Genomic DNA, 14,766 nt, shown 5'->3' with positions numbered 1-14,766 from the left:
TTTTTTTATCTCTCTCTGTATTGCACAGTCAGTTTGTTTACATTTCTTTATGTGCTTACATGTGTACCATGAGTACAGTTGTTTTTTGCACTACCAATAAGTGGTAATTCGGCCTTGCCTGCAGGAAAAATAATCTGAGGGTTGTATATGAAAATCTGAAAATCTGCTCTTACTTTCAGGTGGTCTAATGGTAAGAATTTCCTCATTAAAGCTAGGTTTGATGGAAGCACAGGGTTCTCCAATTATAAATTGCAGAGAAATGTTTTAAAAGCCCAAGAATCCATAAACATGGCTAAACTGATGACCAAGGTTGTCAAACACATTAAATATTGATATTTGCATTCAAACTCAAGAATTAAAACACATGATTCAATTAAATAAAAAGCTGAAACATTTAAAAAAAAACTAAAAGCACCAAAGAATAGTTAAATACATTAAAATTTTATCAAGTTGAAAATATTAATTGTCCAAAACTTTCCTCTTTAAGCTCTCTATTGAAATGAAGAGAGCCACTGAACCTGAATCAAGACAAAATCCGACACAGGTGAATTGGGCTGATTTCTCTGCATTGTAACTGAGAACCTGCAGGAGATTGATTCTCTTTTGATTAATTCCATCACAATGCAATGGACTTGACAGCAGTGACGTGCTGTGAAGAATTTGGGAATTTCTACAAATGTGCCATGCTTGTGCAGGAATTCCAAATTTCCTCACTGTTATAAAGGCAAATGTTGTCAGCTTCAGGCAAATATACTAGCTATTTTGCAGAAATACCAGTCAAAATGCATTGTATGTTGACATAGACAAATGATATTTTTAAAGTTAGATCTTGAAACCTGAATCCACAGAAATAACTTCCAATTGCAATGAAATTTAATACAATAACACTTAAAAGTTCTATTTCATATAATGCTCTATTTATGAAAAAGACAATCAATTGAGTTTTCTTCACAATTGCTCTTGCCAAATTCCTGCTGTTCCTTCTGTGGACCTGACTCAGCAGTAGCTGTTTGAAGTGTCAGGAACTACAGTTTAGTAATGATTGTTTCTTGTCAAGATTCTGTTTAATATTGAAAAAAAACATTGGTTACGTTAAATCACTCATGTTTTGGAAGATAAATGAATTAGGATATCTATTTTATCCATGGGATATAAACATGTTTTGCGCATCAGAGAGAGAGAGAGGTGGGGGGGGGGGGGGAGAGTGCAAGGAATTATAACAGTATCTGTTATTTCTTTTTCCAATATTTTATATATATACTCTTACATGGGCAATAACAAGAATATATATCCAACAAAGTAAACATATATTAAATAGCTGTAAACAACCTATGAAAGAGACAAAAAATGTACATAAAACAAGAACTATTCTAATAATCTAACCTTTCCCTTATGAAGTTATGATTAAATATATATGTTCCATTAATACATGAAAGAAAGGACAAGCAAACTGTAAAATGAGATCCAATAATCTTACCAATTCTGAAAATAATTAAGGAAATGAATTAAGAATCTATCTGAATAAAAGCAATTACTGCAACATTCTTTAATTTGCCTCAATAGTTTTTCTGCAGATTTCATCTCCATTTGATATATAATTCACTTTTTGTAATAAGATCCATCCTTCATTATTCCTTAAATCAATCCAAATAAAATACTATTTCCACCAATTCTCCACTTAAATTTTCACAATCTAATGTAATTGGCTTTAATTAATATTTTATTATGTATTATTTTTCTTCTTTGAACTTCATTAATGTTTTATATCCAAGAATAGATAAATGTCAATTCTAATTCACCTAGTTAAATTTTAGTTTCTAATATTACATTACGGTATTTTATCTTGATTCATCCTCCCGATTGTTGCCTGGAATCTCTTGTGCTGTGCTAAACATGGCTTCTTCTTTTCAGTGAGTCCCTCAGGATCAATGTGGATTTACTTCTACTGAAGTTCTTTAGTTGCCAATTTACCTGATGGGGTCAATGTGGATTCTGTGGACTCTGCTACAAGAGGGTAAGAATCTTGAGGCAGGCTAGTTTTGGAAATGGTACATTTCTTTAATCACTATTGCTGTGTTTCCTTGTTCTCTTCTTGTCTGGACTTGAAGTTCTAAATGCCTCTTCACCACTTAAAGAAGTCATGGGTCAGAGATTTTCATTTGGAATTTACACATCTGCAATGAGGTTTAGAGAACAGTTTTTAATCTTTTATTCTGTCCATCTAGTAATCTGTTGCAATGAAAAACCTCTGAATAGAATGTCCGTTTCCGGAATTTTGAGTTGGATATGTGAAGTAATGGCCTACATCTCTGAAGCTAACAGACCATCAATTTGGGGCATTTTGTTCAAGAGAGGATGCTAATGTAGTTACATAAGAAACATTTAAGAAATAGGAGCAAGTGAGGCTGTCCGGCCCAACGAGTCTGCTCTAACATTCAATAAGATCATGGCTGATCGGATGATAGGCTCATCTCCACCTATCTGCCTTTTCCCCATATCCCTTAATTCCCCTACTATGTAAAATCTAACCAACCTTGTCTTAAATATATTTACTGAGGTAACTTCCACTGCTTCAATGGGCTGCAAGTTCCATAGATTCACCACACTCTGGGAAAAATACTCCCTCCTCATCTCCGCCCTAAATCTACTACCCTGAATCTTGAGACTATGTTCCATACTTCTAGTCTCTCCCACCAATGGAAATAACTTATCTGCCTCTATCTTATCTATGCCTTTCATAATTGTGTACATTTCTGTAAGATCCTCCTCCTTGTTCTAAATTCCAATGAGTACAGTTCTATATGACTCCATCTCTCCTCATAGGCTAAACCCTTCATCTCTGGAATCAGCTTCTGCACCACCTCCAAAGCCAGTACATCCTTCCAGCATAACCTCCCTGCTCCTCAATTCAATCACACTAGCGATGAAGACCAATGTCCCATTTGCCTTCTTGATAGCTTGCTGCAGCTGCAAACCAACCTTTTGCAATTCATGCACAAGCACTCCCAGGTCCTCCTGCACAACAGCATGCTTCAATTGCTTGCCATTTAAATAATAATCTGATCTTCCACTTTTCCTTTCAAAGTGGATAACCTTACATTTACCAGCATTGTACTCCATCTGCCAGTCCCTTGCCCACTTACTTAATCTATCTATATTTCACTGTAGATTGTCAGCTTGTCATGGTAGGGAAGCTTGTGTGGGCCTGAGTTCCTGAGAATGATGTCCTCTGGAGCTATGCTCCTTGCAGGGTCACCTATGGTGGTAAGGTCGAGGGTGAGGCCCCTGACCAAGAACAATTCAACCAAGCCCTCATCGGTGGAACAGGTGGACAGTTACCCTCTACTCAATGGCTGTGAAGGTGAATGAAGGCTGAAACAGATTCATCATCTCCGATCATCATGGTTTTAATGCCATTGGAATTAGCTGGTTGATTTGTGAGGTATTGTGTGCTTTTTGGAGTGCAAAATAAAGTACACGTATAACAAATATGCACATAGGCGTTTTCGCTTTGTGATTCATCCTAGACTACAAGGGATAGACGCAAAGTGTTTCACTTTTCCTGCCAAAGAATTTATAGGATGTTTTGTTGGTGACATTTCACCAGTACTTTGTCCCAGGTTTTCTGCTTTGATTTTCAAAACACACCTTTCTCCAAATGGTCAAAAGCTCTTATGACACATTGAAGGGAATGGTGAATTTCATCATGTCTATTCCAATGAGCAGAGGGTCCTGCAATATGGGAAATGGTCGATGTTTGCCCTGATCTTGTTCTTTATTCCTGGAAGGTAATATTGTGCAACAACAGCAGCAGATTATTAGAGGAGCTTTGATCTTCAGTTATTAAACATATGATCCATTTTTCCATGTTCTTTAATGACCTACATTTGATCCTCCAACACAAAGTGAAGCTTTCTTTCAGTATTGGTAGCTACATAGGATGAACAGATTCCCATTTGACCAGCAGTGAAACATGAAAGTCTGTAAAAGCTGTGATTGATGTAAAAACACAGAAATAGAGATACTCAGCTTGTCTTGCAGTGTCCATTGGAGGTAAAGATAAATTATTGACATTTCAGTCCTGAGCTGTTCTTCCAAGGTATAAGCAAAAAAAAACCAGGAAGATATCTGCTATTGCATCCAGTGCTCACGTTGTGGTCTTCTCTACATTGGAGAGACTGAACACAAACATTTCACTGAGCATCATCAATAGTGGGGACCTCCCAGTGCCCAACCATTTCAATTCGAAGCCCCTCTCCCATGCCGACATATCCGTCCATGGCCTCATACAGTGCCAAACCAAGTCAACTGGCAAATTGGAGGAATTAGATCTAATATTCTGTCTGGGCACCCTCCAAAGAGATGATATTAACATTGACTACTCTGGTTTCTGTTAAGTCGCTCCTCTCTCACTCTCTCTCTCTCTCTCTCTCTCTCTCTCTCTTTTTCTTTCCCTATCCGTCTGTCTTCTTTTCTCCAGCACCCCACCCCATACCCTCTCTATTCAGAGTGCTATCCCCTCCCCCTTTTACTTCCCAGTTCTTTCTCTTCTCCCATTCCATCCATATCCACCTATAACCTCTTGCCTGTCGGCCTGTGCTCCTCTCCTGCCTCTCCCCCCACCATTTCATCTAGGTGCCTTCCTGCTTTTGCTTATACCTTGATGAAGGCCCGAAACAATGCTTATGTACCTCTGTGATATGCTGAGGTTCTCCAGCACTTTTGTGAATTAAACTACAATCACAGCGTCTGCAGACTTCCTTTTTTAACTCTAAAATCAATTATGTTGGGGTGAGTCATGCCAAAGAGTGCCTGGGCTAATGCTGATGTTTGCTAATGGACTGTGGTAATTCAAAAGCTGAACACTCAAGCAAGGATTTATAATTGCAAGTCAAGGGGCTTTCAAAAGGCAGTCCTCCTATTAAACAATGAGTAAATTTTAGCTTTAAGACAAGGTGGGAATGCTTGGAAATATGAACTGTGTTGTAGTACATAATACATATCATTCATTTCCAATCATTATATCAATTAATTGTACAGTAAGATATATTTAGTTGTATACATAAGGACAAGACTTTGTCTGTTATGTGTTTGGAAGAGACGATTGAATTGCGGATATTTATTTCATTCAAAGCAAGGATAAACCTACTGAAGTTCAAATGTGAGATGATGTAGTTAACCTTATGTGTAACCCCACACTCTTTTGTTGTGACATGGTATCCTTTGAAGCTTGTGTGTGCTGAGCTGAATTCGCACTGCCACAACTAGACCACAGTAAAACAATGAAATAACGAAAAGAGTGGGGAACAAAATAACGTAGGCAATAAAATATGGAAGATTCAGAAAGGCACTGATATGCATGTAAGCGTAACTACTATTTAGAGGGTAGGTGATGTTTTGAAATCGTGCCATGTGGAGGCTATGAGAGACCACTGTGATCCTAATGAGGCACAATGCTGTTAAGTGTCTGCAGGATGGATAGCTTTAGCTCAGAGTTGATGAGCTGATAACTCAGAGTTAGTCACTATGAAGCATCCCGAAAGGAAAACAAAATTCTGTCACTTAATTCAAAGAGTCCACTGTGTCTCTGAGGTGACCATAGATGGGGACAGGAAGGTGTAAGTATGATTGAGGCAGATATGAGGATCCAGAAGGAGAAAATCAAAGAGCAAAAGGATGTGATGATTGCACTGGAGGGGATGCAGAGAATGATGCTGGTGATGGAGTTTTTCAATCCTGAGGGAAGACTGGATAGCCCACATTTGTTTTCCTTGGACCGGAGAAGATTCCAAGGGGAATTGACAAAATTATGTGACAGAAACAGGGTAAGCAGTAGTCATTATTTTTTTTTGTTGCCAGAGCAGAGTTGTCTTTAAACGGAGGGCATAGGTTTAAGTGGGGCATTTAGAGGGTGGTTGGAGTTTGGAAAATACTGCCTGAAGAGTGATGGAAACTTTCACAACATATTAACACGATCTAGACAAGTACTTCAATGACTAAGGCACAGACCAGGTTCAAGGAAATGGATTAGTGCAGCTGGCTACAGTGGCTAGTATGGAGAAAGTGGGTAGAAAGGTCTGTTTTTTGTGCTGTATGATACTATGCCTCTATGATTTTAAAATTTTAAAAGAGAGAGAACTGAAAACAACCATTCTCATGAGAGAAAATCTACCAGGCAAACTAATTGGTCTAAATCCTGATAAGCCTTGCACTCTATGGCAGCTATTCTCAATGGGGGCCATATGTCCCCTCCCACCTCCCTCCCCCTCCTCGTGCTGTATTTTTTTAAACTTAGACATGCAGACACTTTCAGCCCATGAGCCCGTGCCACCCAATGGCACCCAATTGACCTACAGCCTCGGAACATTTTGAACGGTGGGAGGAAAGCGGAGCACCCAAAGGAAACCCACGCAGACACAAGGAGAACATACAAATTCCTTACAGACAGCACGGGATTTGAACCCTGGTCACTAGTGCTGTAACAGCATTAGTCCCGGGATGGTGGGGGAGGGGTTGGCAACAGATTTGTGTAGTCAGTAGGAGAGAAGTAAGGAAGAAACCAACTGATGGCTTCACAGGGAATGGGGCCCATAAACTTTGAGCAGAGTCCAAAAGGGGCCATAGGCAAAAATAAGTTGAGAATGACCGTATGGTATATGAAGACATAGTTGGTGCAGAGATAAAATGAACTTCTCCTGTGGCCTTGCAAAATTCATTCAGAGAACTTCAAATGAATTTAAAAGCTGTACATTAAAAAGCTGTAGTCAAGAAATGAAACGATAAACCAGGAATCTAAGATATGGCCTTACATTTTCCATTAAGAAAGTGCTGGAATTAATTATTAAGAAAACACACAGAAAATTTAGAAAATCACAGTACAATGAAGCCAAGTCAGTGAAATAAAAGGAAGTAAAATATGAGAACGTTAATATAATTCTTGGAGAATACAGCACATTTTTAAGTCACCAAGCTGTGCTACAAGGATCAATGCTGGATCTTTAGCTCATCACTATCTATATTATTAAGAAGGGTGACCAAAGGTCGGAGGCAAAATAAGTTATGGAGAGAGCATCATAAGGTTTACAAGAATATCGATAGATTAAGTGATTGGGCAAAAATTTGGAGGGTAGAATATAAACAGTTGAGTCTACAAAATTCTATAGTTGTGTTATTCCTCTCATCCTGCCCCCCCCCCTCATTTTATTCAGACTCCTGCTTGCATTTCACCCTGACAAGGCTGGCCCCACACCTGCCAGCTGTCAATCACTGGCCCGTATAAAGACTCGAGTTGGCCCCTTTGGGGGACAGTCAGACACTTGGAGCCAGTAAAGATACTGAGACTGGTGGACAAGTTTAAGCTAACTAAGCCTGTTGTACAGTCTGCGGACCTGGCGTCAGAATCATTCGCACAGCAGCATTAGCGCAAGACACAAAAGTGCAGGAAAAACTCAGCAGGTCATGCAGCATCAAAAGGAAGTAAAAATATCTACCTGACCTCTTACCTTTCAGCCCATGCTCCTGCCCCTTCCTCCCTCCTCTCCACCTGCCACCTTTTTATTCCCATTTTTTACACATATCTTGGCGAAGGATTCAGGACCAAAACATGGGTTACTCTTGACTTCCTATAGAAGCAGCTTGACTTGCTGAATTTCACCAGCCCTTTTGTGTATTGTACTGTATTTTTGGGGAGTCAAGGAGTTGAGGGAGCAGGGAGAAAAGTGAATTAAGAACGTGATCCTATCAGCTTTTAATTTATTAAAAAACTGAGTGGATTAGAAAGATTCTGCTTCTAATTTAAATGTACTAACGTTTTAATGGTTCAGCACAAAGAGTACAAAGTGGGTGGGTTTTAATTCACGAGAAGAAATTAGTTTGGAAAGCATGAGATGATTTAGCTAAAGAGGTTTACAGTGCCAAGCATTACACACCAGCATTGAGAAGATAATATATGTGTAAATTTTGGTGTTAACTGTCGCTTGAACAGTCACAAGAAAATGATGATTTCAGCTTTAACACAATAAGTTTCTATAATTGGATCCACCAAGATTTTATAATAAGCTCCTTTTAAGGAAGGTTTAACTATCCATTCATTGCTAATGGGAGGTGCCACTGATTTAGAATATGCAGGTTGAAATCCAGTGAATATGATGTTATGCAATTAGAGATTTAATTTAAGAATCTGCCATGAAGATGCAAGTTGCAATTCAACAGTTAAAAAGAATGCCCTAAGAGGATCCAGTAGAGGGCCTGGTTGAGCAGATGCAGAAGGAGTAGCAGCAATGCAGCTGCCAAGCTGAAACTGGAGAAATAAAACTGAAGCACAGAAATTCACACCAGAGAAGGCCATTCAGCTCCCCATTTCAATGCTTCCGTACCTCTGAAAGGGGTTGAGGTTTTTTTTTGTCCTGCAGTAAGTTCTTAAATTGCAGTTCCAGATCCACATCACACATTGAAACAATTATTTTCTCTTGTATCTCCTGGTTTAGTTATTTCACAAGTTAAAGGAGCAGAAGCAGGCCAATAGGCTCATCGAGTCTGTCCTGTGACTCTACACTAAGCTGAATTATGCTCACACCTAATTCCAATTTCCAGCCTTTTCCCCGTATCCCTTGATACCCTTACTAATGAGATACTTATCCATTTCCAGTTTAAATACTCCCAGTGATCTGGCCTCCATTGCTTTGTGCGACAGTGAGTTCCTCAGATCCACGACCCTCTGACTAACGAAGTTCTTCCTCCTCTCTGTTTTAATTTGATAACTTCTAATTTTAAGACTATGTATGACCCCTTCACCCATCAAGGATCCTCTCATTAAGACAATATTTAACGGCTTCTGATAGACTTTATAGATTTTTATTCAAAAGTGAAGATTGAAGAACTCCGATCTAGCTCACGATGAATAAGTGGAACATATTAAGTGGAATAATTATGTCTACATATGATTGCAAAGTACGAGGAGGAAGCTTCAGTGAAGCAAAATAGTTGGAAAATTGTTCATACTTGTTGGTGGAAACGCCCAGCCTGCTACTTATGGAGATTTGCAAATCAGATAATAAGGGAATTGCACATAATGTAAAATTAGTTCTGCACACAATGTAAGACACAAATCTGAAACATATTTGTACAGAGTAGATAATCATTAGAAACATGCCAATGTTCCTCCCCTCCAAATTTAATTGCAGTTAAGACAGCTTCCCATCTCCATAATCCCTAGCTTGCAGGGATTGATCTCTTTCTGTGATTTTATTTTGTTACAGAGCAACAACCAGAAGGGCAGTAAAGCAAAATTGGAGGCAGATGAAAGGAGGGAGTAGCTGAGGGGTCAGAAGGGAATGATGGAGTGATAATGGGGATATTAGGATGGGCATAGAAGGGTGGGACAGTTAGCATAATGGTTTGCACAATGCCATTACAGCGCCCGTGACCTGCGCTCGAATCCGGTGCTGACTGTGAGGAATTTCTACGTTCTCCTCGTATCTCCGTGGGTTTCCAGTTTCCTCCCTCCTTCCCCCCCCCCCTTCAAAACATACAGTAGTTGTAGGTCAATTGGGATATTTGGGCAGCAAGGGCTCGTGGGCCTGTGCTGTATGTCTAATTAAAGGGAGGGTTGGTGGGCAGATTGGCTGGGAACACAGGGAATGCCCCCTTATACCTTTTCCTGCCCTTGTCTTGAAATCACATCTTTAGATTCTGTTTCATCTACTCGTTTCTTACTCCATTTTTTTTCCACATCATCTCCTTCCTGTTCATTTGAACAACCAAATTATTGACAGCCACTTTCACCTCTTAGATTCAAGTATCCATAATATTACTCGTGGTTTCCTCTCATAAGTTGCCCTCTGATCCTTACCTTTCAATTTTGCTGCTGTCATTTCTTCAAAACTTTGTCCTCCACCCTATCTCATACCTTTCTTTCTTTTCTGAATATCTGTTTCAGCCCATGATTCATCCCAGTTCAGTTTGAAATCCTTCAAACAGCTCCAGCCCCTCAGAGATAATTTCTTGTAACTTTGCAGCAAATAATTACTGGCATCTGATATTTGGTAATCAGAAAAGTATTTTTAATTGGATATTACAAAGTCTGAATTTTTTTTAAAAAAACTAGAGATGCTGGAAATCTGAAATAAAAACAGAAAATACTGGAAAAAACAGCATTGTCTGTGGAAAGTAAAAGTCAATATTTCTGGTCTTTTTGAACCCATTTAAATGAAGAAACCCATTGATTTCCTAAACTCCATATACAAGATCTGGATAATAATATTGATCAGCTTTACCCACCCTTTTTCATTTCCTTAATACTGCATGACTACAAACTATTTTATTGACACACTCAACAACATTATCGGTGACTGCAATACCAAATAGCATTTTTCATTCAGACAAAGAGTGACGGTGCCAAAAACATTGACCACTCCTCTTTTCACAGAGGCTGCCCGACCTGTTGATTTTTTGCCTGCACTTTCTGTTTGGTTCCCAACACAAAACTCAGCTCTCTGCACAACATTTTATCTCAGGGAATGCTTCTGGAGTTGAGACATACCATTGCAACTTTGGTGTTATTTCTCAGTAATAGATGGATATTCCAACCCGTGGCTCAGGCTGATTTTACCTTTGGAAATGACTATTCCAAAGTTTTCCTGTTGAGACTCCCATCCCGCACCCTACATAATTCCACCCTCTGAATCCCTGTTGCCTATAAGTGTCATTCCGAATCTTATTCACCTAATTATTGAACTAAGTAATAAGAAATAAACACAATCAGAAACTAGCTCCCACTCTGAGAAATAACATTTTAAAGACACCCATCCTTGATTTTATAGGTACAGTAACTCCCCCTCATAATTCTCTTCATTCCATCTCTGCATCCGTCAAATCTCGAGGTGGTGACATTGCTAGAGCTGCTGTAATGACAATGGTGCTGTTGGCGCAGGGAGTGAGGGAGCAGAGATGTCGTGCTCCCACAGGGTCCACCCACCCAGTTAACTGTTGTCAGCTCCAATAGGCTTTGAACGGCCCGTTGAGGGAGCCAATGGTGGGGGGCAGTTTACTTGAAATCCCACGACGCCCGTGGGTCTGCGCCCAAGATGGTGGCGCCAATTGATCAGAAGCAGCCACGAGGGGCTGCAGACTCCGGGGAAGTGGAGGACTGGAGCAGGGCACCAGGGGACGGGAAGATCACACCCCCCTCTCCCCCACCACCCTCCCTCACCATCTGAGGTCCACAGCGGTGGACCAGAGAGAGGGTTCTGCAGCTGAGGGACTGCTGGAGACTCGAGGCGAAAAACCCATGGAAGCTGTGGGCTGCTGGAGACTGGCTCAAACTGGCTGCAGGTTTACCAGGCATCAGAACCGGGATATGAGGTGGTGCCGAGGGTGCTGAAGAGTTCTGATTATGTCACAGGTTCAGAACTGGAGCTCTGTGTGACTTGAGTCTGTGTGACTGCAGAATCTCTCTGGAGGCAAATCAATGGACAATTGGTGACTCTGGGAGACTCTCTTTTGCTTCTCGCTCACTCTCTCTCTCTCTCTCTCTCTGACTGTAAGAACTATGAGGTGCTTAGGCAATTCCTGCTGGTAGCAAATCTGTCTGCAAAAATAACATTCATCTAATATGACACAGTTTTATTACTATGATAGTAAATTGTATCTTGAATCTTGAAAACCTACAATCTCTCCAGATCCAGTTCTAGTCTTTTGCCTCGTTTCAATATTAATCACTTTGCCTCTGACCATTATTTCAGTTGCCTTGACTCTCGCCTCCCTCAACCTCTTTATCTCCTCATCCTTTCCCTCATCTGTCCAAGTCTTTTGACCTCTTCCCAAACACCTCTTTCTGCATTTGATGATTTTCTCTCTCAGGATTATCACCAGGAACTGAATGTTGCTTTGAAAATCATTGGTGCAAAAGCTTAACATATTTCTCTTGTGAACTCAGAGTATGCACAAGGCACAAAACACACATGGCAAATCAAGTTGATGGACTTATGCAAGTTATTGCTGAACAAAAATGTTATGACGCACACTGCTACCTAATGAGAGGAAGGCATGCAGTTCTAATTATACAAACATGCAGATATTCCTCCTTTACAACTTCCACGTTGGTCATGTTTTAGACAAGGGAACTGCTCCATCTCTATGACATCATACGGAGAGAAGCTACTGCACACTCCTGAGGCTGGTTTCTCCTGAGGGTAATTTTTTTTTCTGAAAACAGTTAAATATTCATTGAATGAGCAGAAGTTTTGCCCTGTCCTTTTGTTTTTCTAGGCTGCAACACAATTTCACGATATACCGATGCTAAATTCTTCAGATAAAGTACTTACGGAAAGTCTGGGAGAAACTTGAAAGAAGGACGAGTGTGCACGAGGAAGAGTTGTCCGTCCAGTTTCGCCTATTTTGATCCTGCAACAAGGTCCATCACTCCCCTGTGCACTGAAGCCAAAGCAGTACATTTCTGGATTAATTGAGATTATAAACATTAAGCCTTTCAAAGAAATTGATTTGGAATATTCAATTTATTACAGTTGGCTTCCATGGCTACCTGTAGGATTTCCGTAAAGAGTCAGTTTATTCTGTGTTCAGCCTGATTTCCCGCTCTCTTTTCACCTTCTTTTAACGATCTTCAAGTGATGCCAAATCGGTCTCCTGCAAAATAACTATCCACACCTACCTCACCCTCTGGGCATCGGTGACTTGTTTCCTCATTGAAGTCATGCGTGTGGGTGGAGGATAGGTTCAAAACAATAAAAGAAAAACAAAATGAACTTATTTCAGTAATGGTGCAGCTTTAACCTCCATATGGAATTGGAAGTATATTGATTTCAAGGAAATCTCTTCCTTTGCTTCAGCAGTTCATCGCTTTTGACCAAACAATGAGAAGCTGGAGGAACTCAATGGGTCAGGCAGAACCCAAAGGTAGAAATGGTCAGTCAACGTTGTGGGTCGGGTCCTTTTATTGAGACTTCACTTTTTTAAAAGTGTTGATATTATGACTAAATTAAAAAGGTGATGTACAACTAAAATTAAAAGGGGTGATATTATGATAAATGGGAAAAAAATGATGATAATAAGAATAAAATGAATAGGGGTGATATTACAATTGCTTTTAGCCATGCACCTGGTCTTTGTTCAATCTTATAGGACAAACCTTTGACTCCTAATCATTAAGTATGATTAGTATTAAATTTTATGTTACTATTTTAATTCAGCCTTTGATCTAATTTTTTTTTGCATTTTGTTTTGATCTCCTTAAAGATATATCTGGACATTGCCAGTTACAATGTATTTACTTTCTCGCTGAATTTTTGTATTTAACTATACAAGTGCCTAACCTTTTATCCGAGATCATCGGGGCCGGACACTTGCCATTGTTCGGAATCTTCTGGATTTTGGAATCACTTTAAAATTGTGGTTCCTTTAAGCAAATGCGATGTTTCAAAATCGAGCAAAATCACACAAAACAGGGGGTGTGGGGTGTTAAATTAATTTAGATAAATGAAAATCATAAAGACCATAATATGAGCATGTTTTTTTTAAAGTAAAACTTCAAAATACAACTGGTTCAGACATCACAGATATCTCAAGCAGTGCAATGCAGTAAACACATATTACAGCTCAAACATTGCAACACGATGAACTCTTTTTAAAGACTTCTTCCAGTGTCGTCTGTTTCATTAAAAGAGGTTTCTGTCAAAGCAGAAATAATAAACAGCCATAATGTCATGCTCACTGATAAATGAATGTTTTTCCACCCCTCCAATGAACTCATCACACATTTTAACCACGTCATCAATGGGCATTTTTCACCTATGTGCACGATGTCTTCGTCCTCATCACTACTCTCCTCATGCTTATCGATATGTAACACCATTTCAGTCATTTCCCCATCACTCAAGGAGTGCACAACTGGTGCATCATTGTCAATGTTCAGCACTTCTTCGAAGTCAGCTGTCTCTAACGTGTTTACATTTTCTGCTGCAATACTTTTGGCGTAGGCAATAAGGTTAGCGATCATCCTCCTCTTGTTACTGATGCAAAACCTTCAAAGTCTTCACCTGTAGACTCATTTTCATTGAGCATAATTGACGGCCAAAGTCTATGCCAAGCATGTTTTAGTGTTGCTTCAGTTAAATTTCTCCATGCATTAACAACTGCATAAATAAAAGTGAAAGTTTTCAAGAAGTCTTTAATGCATCTACCTCTATGGGCTACATCAAGCTTGCAGTTCAGGAAAAGCTCCTTGTAGTTGCTCTTTATTGAGTGTAAAATTCCTTGGTCTCAAGGCTGTATTAATGATGTAACATTAGGGGGAAGGTAAATGTCGAACACATTATTTCTCACAAGAACTTCAGCAGGGGGATGAGAGGAGCAATTGTCTAAGATTTTGCAGTTCTCTTCCAAGCCAGCCTCCATACAATATGCACGTGCATCTGGTACGAAGTGGTTATTGAAACAATCACCAAAAATTTCTCATGTCACCCATGCTTCCTGATTAACATAAGTATGCACAGTTAACCTTGTTACACCTTTAAAGCAGTGAGAACATTGTCTTCTTCCAAGCACTGCTAACCTTAACCTGTGTGCGCTGCAGCATTCGCACAGCCGAGAGCAGTCATCCTGTCCTTTGCAACCTTGAAACCTGATGGTGCTCTTTCATCTATGGTTGTTAATGTCTTTCTAGGAAGGCAACACCAGTAGTGAGCTGTCTCATTTGCTCTGGGCTAGGGTTTTGATCATGTATCATTTTGGCAAATTCATCTATGTAAC

At 39.8% G+C, this 14,766-nt stretch overlaps 1 long non-coding RNA gene across 1 annotated transcript; it reads right to left on the bottom strand.

Annotated features, from left to right (window-relative positions):
* Nucleotides 1–668: 668 nt before the first annotated feature.
* On the bottom strand, nt 669–13,319 carry LOC138751848 (uncharacterized). The gene is made up of 3 exons (XR_011350229.1): nt 12,542–13,319; nt 12,324–12,432; nt 669–1,060 (listed from the first exon to the last, which is right to left on the bottom strand). It is a non-coding gene; the product is annotated as an uncharacterized lncRNA (long non-coding RNA).
* Between the last annotated feature and the right edge of the window lie 1,447 nt (nt 13,320–14,766).

Source organism: Narcine bancroftii, chromosome 1, assembly GCF_036971445.1.
Source record: "Narcine bancroftii isolate sNarBan1 chromosome 1, sNarBan1.hap1, whole genome shotgun sequence".
Lineage (NCBI taxonomy): Eukaryota > Metazoa > Chordata > Chondrichthyes > Torpediniformes > Narcinidae > Narcine > Narcine bancroftii.
Note: the sequence above shows the minus strand (reverse complement) of the source record. Positions and strands in the feature narration are given on the sequence as shown.